Raw genomic sequence first — 8,018 nt, 5'->3', positions numbered from 1 at the left:
TTCACTGTTTAGCTCGCTCCTGGACGTGAAAGACAATGGCTGTACGTGTGCGTGTGTGTGTGTGTGTGTGTGTGTGTCCTGTGTGTATGTGTGTGTGCGTGCGTGACAGTGTTTTTCCATGTTCACTCTTTACTCATTTACTTGTTTCAGTCATGTGACTGTGGCCATGCTGGAGCACCGCCTTTAGTCAAGCAAATCGACCTCAGGACTTATTCTTTGTAAACCTTGTACTTATTCTATTGGTTACTTTTGCCGAACCGCTAAGTTACGGCGACGTAAACACCCCAGCATCGGTTGTCAAGCGATATTAGGGGAACAAACACACACACACACACACACACACACATATATATATATATTTATACATACCCACGACGGGCTTCTTTCAGTTTCCGTCTACCAGAAGGCTATAGTAGAAGACACTTGCCCAAGGTGCCACCTAGTGGAACTGAACCCTGAACCATGTGGCTGGTAAGCAAGCTACTTACCACACAACCACTCCTACGCTTATAGAAAGACATTTACAGCACCTAGGTTTCCCAAGCGGTCACCCATCTAAGTACTAACTAGGCTCGATGTTGCTTAACTTCGGTGATCGGACGAGAACCGGTGTTTTGTTGAAAAAAAAAAAAATTAAAAAGGTAAAAAATTTTTTACGGAAATTGCCGAAGATATAATTTCAGTTTGGTTATACCATCTCCGAAGGAATGCCGAAAAATAGTTACTTTCAGCACTTATTTTTTATTTCCTTGATTCTAACATTATTTTGCAGTTTAATTGCGAATGTGATTGAGAAGATTAAAGAATTCAACCGCTATTCATAAATTTCTGTGAAAACAAAATTAATGTGTTTGACATTGGCGAACTGTTCTGTGGTATATGACAAAACTAGATTTATTATCACAATAATAATAATAATAATAATAATAATAATAATAAAGCTGAAAGTGAATTGCGTTTGTGCACAGCCCATCCCACAACCAACCATAAACATGCACTGCATATATTTGAACAAAGCTCTCTGATATAATAGTAAAAGTATATAAGGAACATAGTACTCCAATTAATGAGTGCAGGTGAAACCGGAGTGTCCTTTCATAATCTCCACCGAAGCGAAGTGAAATATAAGAAGGAGGCATGGTGGTCTTAGAATGTTTGTATGTATGTATGTATGTATGTATGTATGTATGTACGTATGTGTGAGTGCTTGTGTGTGTATTTATGTGCAATAACAATCATCATCGTCATCATCATCATTGATTAATTTTGAGTATTCATAAAGTTATATGTTTGTGAAGGAGTGGTGCTTAAGGTAATTTAATCTGTCCACAGTATATTGCTGGTAGTTTTTTTTATCGATTTCAGAGATATGAAGAATACTATTGTAGCAATATCGTCTCTCAGTGCTATCTTCACTGTTTGAGAAGAGTATATAGAATGACCTCGGTCGAGATTACAAACAGCTTTGGCTGGTTCAACATTGATGTAAACACTAATTCGATTGGCTGACACGTTGGTCTCTACTACGCTCGCACCGCTGGTTATAACTTGGTGCAAAATGTCTCGACTTATTTTCGCGCCATAGTCCAAGCAGCCAATCACAGCTTTCCATTTCTGAAGTTCATTGGGAGCCATGTGAAGCTTATAAAACAAGGTTTCTCAGAAAAATATTCGTCTTAGGTTTTTAGTTCTTCTCAGAGCTAAACCTCTGACCACACAGCTCGCCTTAGGCTTTTAGTTCTTTTAAGAACTAAGTCTCTGACCACACAGAATACTCGACCAAGTTCCAGTTTCGAGGCAGGCGACCACCATTAATACAAGATGTTACAGATACCTCTCATACTGTTAATGTGAAATATCACCATGAAGAAAACGGTTACAAGATATCTATAACTAGAGAAAAATAACCAAGCAGAAAATAATGAAGAAGCAGCAAGAACCAATCGACAAACATCGAAGATTTAAATTGTACACGAGACAACTACAGATTCAACTATAGCGGTTAGGTGAAATTCTCGCCACGGAAAAAACGGCTACAGTAACATGTCTGGAAGTATATTCATATCAAGAGAAAGATAAACACAACGAGTGATTCAATTAATCTCAACTGCGACATGCAATATCTTGATATGGAACTCTTACAGTGTACCTCATAAACGGTAAATCAATTATCTGTTCTTGGGTTCTAGTTTCTTCTAAGAACTACCTTAAGCCATCTGTTATTACCTGTTGCCAGGCCGATACCAACAACATGAACTGTGAATCAAATCCCATCGTCATTTCACTGGTCAGTACCTTTTTACGCCTAACGAACACACAGACACAAAAACATGCTAACGCTTACGAACTCTTAGAATCCACATGATTGTAAAATATGTAAAATAAATAATGTATATATCTTAAAAAGAAATCATGTTGTCATCACAAACTTATGTGTATTGCCGCTGCATGTAAAATATAGTCAGTAAAATATATTATTAAGAATAGGAGAACGTTCTTATTTTTATACTATCGACCTCGTTGCAATTTGCGCTGGAATCATGGGAAGGTATGAACTAAACACTACAAATACTCTATAACCGCAAGAACCTCCGATGCTCTTTTAATTAAGTACGACGCCTGTCCAAAAGAAATCGAACGCTAAAATCGATTTTAAAATCTATTATTTTATTTACAATTTAAGCAAAGTACTTGACTTCTTCATAATAGTTTCCTCTACTGTCCATCACCACCCACGCATGGCCTAGTAGTTAGGGTGTTACACTCACAATCGCGAGATCCTGGTTTCAGTTCCGAGACCGACAGTACCAGCTGAGTACTAAAGGTGGATGAAATCAACTTACCTCCTCCGAACCGCTAAGTTACGGGGACGTAAACACACCAGCATTCGTTTTATGTTTTATGTCCTCACTGTGATGTCTTTGTAGTGTCCCCTCTGTGTTGTGACCGTAGTGCCAAAAATAAAGAAACATTGGCGGAGGTTTGCGCTCTCTGAGTGCTCTTATTATCATTATTCCTCGCAAAAATGACCCTGAAACTCCAGTCGGCCAACTCACGAGATTTGAAGTTCAGAAAAAAGCGTTGTTAATTTAAAAATTTAAAGAAAACTAAAATATATTGAAATTGGAAGGATTTACAATTTTTTAGAGATGTTATGAAAAAGAATATTATTGTAATAAAATCTCACGTTATATAAAAGGAGAATTAGTAATGTTAATAACATTGTGAAGAAGGGCCATAACCCCACTTTTTTTTACTTTTAGAGAAGAGCTTTTATACAGTAAGTGTATAAAAAGAGGGCGATGCTTTGTTAAAACTATGGATCTTTTCGGTTTGAACGGCAGTTTTTTCTAGCGGTGTCATATGACATTGTCACCCATAATTATGACCCTAGTATCGATCTATTGCATTTCAATCTGTTTTAGGGTTAGGGTTAGGGGTTGGGGGAAGGGTATCTTTTTTCTTCACAAATGTAAATAAACACAATCTGTTTCTTAAACGAGGGACATATTCATACGGCACAGAATGTTGTTTTTTTTTTACCTCAACAGACGTCATTAATTGGTTGAAATTGCAGAAATTGAAGAAAAACAACAACAAATATCTTACAAACCATAGAATTTTCTCAATAAGGCCAAGAGAAAAAGATGTTTTATAAACACATTCTACCAGTATACGAAGTTTAAAAGTGTTTAGTTACCTAGAAATTATTTTAAAAAACTGCCGTTCAAACCGAAAAGATCCGAGCTTTTATACAGGAAGGGTATAAAAAGAGGGACATATTCATACGGCACAGAATGTTTTTTTTTTACCTCAACAGACGTCATTGATTGGTTGAAATTGCAGAAATCGAAGAAAAACAACAACAAATATCTTACAAACCATAGAATTTTCTCAATAAGGCCAAGAGAAAAAGATGTTTTATAAACACATTCTACCAGTATACGAAGTTTAAAAGTGTTTAGTTACCTAGAAATTATTTTAAAAAACTGCCGTTCAAACCGAAAAGACCCAAGCTTTTATACAGGAAGAGTATAAAAAGAGGGCGATGCTTTGTTAAAACTATGGATCTTTTCGGTTTGAACGGCAGTTTTTTCTAGCGGTGTCATATGACATTGTCACCCATAATTATGACCCTAGTATCGATCTATTGCATTTCAATCTGTTTTAGGGTTAGGGTTAGGGGTTGGGGGAAGGGTATCTTTTTTCTTCACAAATGTAAATAAACACAATCTGTTTCTTAAACGAGGGACATATTCATACGGCACAGAATGTTGTTTTTTTTTTACCTCAACAGACGTCATTAATTGGTTGAAATTGCAGAAATTGAAGAAAAACAACAACAAATATCTTACAAACCATAGAATTTTCTCAATAAGGCCAAGAGAAAAAGATGTTTTATAAACACATTCTACCAGTATACGAAGTTTAAAAGTGTTTAGTTACCTAGAAATTATTTTAAAAAACTGCCGTTCAAACCGAAAAGATCCGAGCTTTTATACAGGAAGGTATAAAAAGAGGGACATATTCATACGGCACAGAATGTTTTTTTTTTACCTCAACAGACGTCATTGATTGGTTGAAATTGCAGAAATCGAAGAAAAACAACAACAAATATCTTACAAACCATAGAATTTTCTCAATAAGGCCAAGAGAAAAAGATGTTTTATAAACACATTCTACCAGTATACGAAGTTTAAAAGTGTTTAGTTACCTAGAAATTATTTTAAAAAACTGCCGTTCAAACCGAAAAGACCCAAGCTTTTATACAGGAAGAGTATAAAAAGAGGGCGATGCTTTGTGTTACAAACTATTGATAGAAATGTGTAAATTCTGACGTGTTAGTAGTGTCTTTCATGCGGTTGTATTTAAGTTATTTAAAATTTAATCAGTACTGATAGAATAATGTCTGTGTTTGGAGTTGTATGAACTAAACGAGTTAAACATATTTTGATAATTTTTAATGATAAGATTTTTCTTAACTGTTATATTGTTTACGCATTTGTTGTTAAGGGTGCAAAGTAAATTCTGCGAATAATTATTTGAGTTGTGATGAAAGAAAATATGATAAGAAAAGTAGATATAAAGTATCTAATTGTACGATCTAAAACGGAATAATGCATTGAAAAATATAGGCAAACAATGATATATCAGAGGGAGAGATATGTTGAAGTAGCAAGGGAAAATATGAAGCTCGTGACAATGTTTTCAAGTTGTCGACTTTAAACAAACTTTACTATGGAACGAAGTCGAAGACATAATTGAAAATTTGAACATTATGAAAGAGGTTCGAGCGTTACGCAAAATACAAATTTAACTACGAAACGAAAGCGCAGACACAATCGAAATTTTTTACATACTCTAACAAATTCGAAGGGATCTCTTCGGTTTGAACGGCAGTTTTTTCTAGCGGTGTCATATGAAATTGTCACCCATAATTATGACCCTAGAATCGATCTATTGCATTTCAATCTATTTTAGGGTTAGGGTTAGGGGTGGGGGAAGGGTACCTTTTTTTCTTCACAAATGTAAATAAACACAATCTATTTCTTAAACGAGGGACATATTCATACGGCACAGAATGCTTTTTAACTCAATAGACGTTATTGATTGGTTGAAATTGCAGAAATTGAAAAAAAAATATATCTTACAAACTATAGAATTATCTCAATAAAGCCAAGAGATAAAGATGTTTTATAAACACATTCTACCAGTATACGAAGTTTAAAATTTTTTAGTTACCTAGAAATTTTGTTAAAAAACTGCCGTTCAAACCGAAAAGATCCAATTCGAGTGATATTCTATCAACAAGAATAAAACTCTGAAACGAAATCGGAGACACAATCGAAGTATTTCTATCCATTCATCTCCACCCAATATTTCTGGGAAGATCGTGGGAATCTTTTCACTTTGATCGGCAGATTTTAAAAAAATAATTTTTTGGTAACTAAACACTTTTAAACTTCGTATACTGGTAGAATGTGTCAAATAAAACATCTTTTTCTCTTGGCGTTCTTGAGAAAATTCTTTGATTAGTTGAAATTGCCGAAATACGAGAAATTTAACAACAAATAGCTTACAAACTACAGCATTTTCTCAAGAACGCCAAGAGAAAAAGATGTTTTATGTGACGCATTCTACCAGTATACGAAGTTTGAAAGTGTTTAGTTACAAAGAAATTATTTTAAAATCTGCCGGTCAAAGTGAAAAGATCCGATCGTGGAGGCAGAGTCCTAAGACACTTCCTCCACAGTGTCCTATCAGAAACAAACGTTATTACACTTTCTGACTGGATTCCTAAATGTGATTCATTTCTGTCACATTCTAACCACATGTCTGTAATACCGGAACTATGGTCCCCCTCAATGCGGAGAAGTAGCGGCTTGACCCGGGGAAGTTCCCTGATCTCCGAGCTCTGTATTCAGTCGAGCAACGTTGCTCCGGAAGATACTTCGAGGAAGCCCCGTTGCAGCTACTTGTATACGCGATCCAACACATATTGCGAGTCTAATACGAATACCAGCTTGGTACCTGGTGCAAATAAGACCGCCATTAGGGTAGCCAGGTTCTTAGGTTAGTGGTACTGGTGGCTGATGACATCTGAAGAACCAAAACAAACCCTGACGTCATAACCTCTTGACATAGGATGATCACATGGGAGTTTCATCTTTTTCACATCACACCAATATCTATTTCTTTACTACCCACAAGGGGCTAAACACAGAGGGGACAAGCAAGGACAGACAAACGGATCAAGTCGATTACATCGACCCCAGTGCGTAACTGGTACTTAATTTATCGACCTCGAAAGGATGAAAGGCAAAGTCGACCTCGGCGGAATTTGAACTCACAACGTAACGGCAGCCGAAATACCGCAAAGCATTTCGCCCGACGTGCTAACGATTCTGCCAGCTCGCCACCAATATCAGTAGTTGCAAGTTGCATACATAATGACATTGTTACTGAAACATGAAATTAACGACTGTTGAATACAGTTAACTTATAAGTAATGAAATATTTAGCGTAATGTAAGAGAAATGAGTTAAAAATTGTTTGGTGTGATGTGAAAAAGATGAAACTCCCATGTGATCATCCTATGTCAAGAGGTTATGACGTCAGGGTTTGTTTTGGTTCTTCAGATGTCAGCAGCCACCAGTACATCACAGGTGGTTCGGCAGACAGTTCAAGAACACAGAAGGTTGGCAAAATAAAGTAAAAAAGAGTAAAGACCGTCTTCTGTCAATACTGACCATGGGAAGACTACGCGCCTTCATCGGGGTCAGTTAAAGTTGAGACAGTGACACGTGACAACTTGCTGGGACTGCCTGCTGGAGCCTAGCAGCAGGTATCTAAAGGGAAAAAAATTGACAAAACAGTCAGTCGCCCGCTGCCACTCGTTGACGCTACATCGAAGAGGCCAGGGAACAGAAGAAAGAAGAAGAAAGAAGACATGCACCCAACACTAGAGTTGAAGACACCTCCGAAGGGGGGGGGGGCTACGTCAAAACGATAGAGGAGTAGGGGCCGAAACCGGACGTGGTTCCTCCTGATGATGTCTTGAGCTAACTGGATCCTATTAAGGAACTGTTGTTGTAGCAGACCACGAACCACGGTTGAAATTCCCAGAAAGTTATCCTCCAAGGAAGACCAGCAGTCGCCCATGTATGCCAGTCTTCTCCCTCTCCAAGCCACCGATGTTATTCAAGGGAAAGGCAAAGGCCGATACAACCTGGCACCAGTAACGTCGCAACTCATTTCTACAGCTGAGTAAACTGAGCAACGTGAAATAAAGTGTCTTGCTCAAGAACGCAACACACGGCCCGACCGGGAATCGAACTCACTACCTCATGATTGTGAGCCAGACGATTGTGAACCACTGAGTCATGCACCTTCACAAATAAAGTAATGATTCCAGAAAGTTCTTTCAAGGCATGCAATTATCTAAAACAAACAAAAACAACAAAAAAAAAAGATATTCCACTTTTATCGCACAGGTGAATTAAAGAGTTTAAAGAGAT

At 37.2% G+C, this 8,018-nt stretch overlaps 1 pseudogene; it reads right to left on the bottom strand.

Annotated features, from left to right (window-relative positions):
• Window positions 1-518: 518 nt before the first annotated feature.
• LOC115211283 lies at window positions 519-641 on the bottom strand (annotated as a pseudogene).
• Window positions 642-8,018: the final 7,377 nt, after the last annotated feature.

The sequence above is a fragment of the Octopus sinensis genome, linkage group LG4 (assembly GCF_006345805.1).
Source record: "Octopus sinensis linkage group LG4, ASM634580v1, whole genome shotgun sequence".
Taxonomy (NCBI): domain Eukaryota; kingdom Metazoa; phylum Mollusca; class Cephalopoda; order Octopoda; family Octopodidae; genus Octopus; species Octopus sinensis.
Note: the sequence above shows the minus strand (reverse complement) of the source record. Positions and strands in the feature narration are given on the sequence as shown.